Genomic DNA, 782 nt, shown 5'->3' with positions numbered 1-782 from the left:
AAACTCCGCCAGTGAAGAAAATCAAATAGTAGTATAAAATTAATATGATATTAAGAATTATAATATAATATCATATCATATCATATTATAAAAATCATAATAAATAATCCAAAATCATATTTTTCATAATAATAATTAATAATTGTCCACATAATATATAATAAAATATAATAAAAAATAAATAAAGAATCGTTATACCTAATAATATAAAATCATATTTTCCATAATAATAATTAATAATCGTCCACATTAAATATACATAAATCATAGTCAAAAAATAATCGTTATACGTAATAATCCAAAATCATATTTTTCATAATAATAATTAATAATTGTCAACATTAAATATACACAAATCATAGTCAAAAAATAATAAATAAATAATCGTCCATATAATATAATATAATAAATAATTAATAAATAATCGTTATAAATATTGTCATGTATGAAAACTATAATGATGTGATACAATTTGCAAATATTCTAAGTCTTGTATTTCTTTATTAGTATACCTATTCATAGCATCCTGTAATACTGTCATTTTTTTTTTGATTTCGAATTTTTTAGCTGATTTACTTGAGATATGCCATTTAGTGTAATATAAGTTTGGGTTTGAAATTCGATAAGAACTTTACTAAAAATGTGAACATTCGGATGACTTTTATTAAATGAAATTCTCAGATGACTATGAAAGGATTCACAGGCATTTGTTGTTCGATTTAAATTTGCATTTTGATCAGCCCACAAATGAGGAGGAAATGCTGCTTCATTACTTATATAAT

The sequence above is a fragment of the Acyrthosiphon pisum genome, chromosome A2 (assembly GCF_005508785.2).
Source record: "Acyrthosiphon pisum isolate AL4f chromosome A2, pea_aphid_22Mar2018_4r6ur, whole genome shotgun sequence".
In the NCBI taxonomy this organism is placed as follows: domain Eukaryota; kingdom Metazoa; phylum Arthropoda; class Insecta; order Hemiptera; family Aphididae; genus Acyrthosiphon; species Acyrthosiphon pisum.
Note: the sequence above shows the minus strand (reverse complement) of the source record.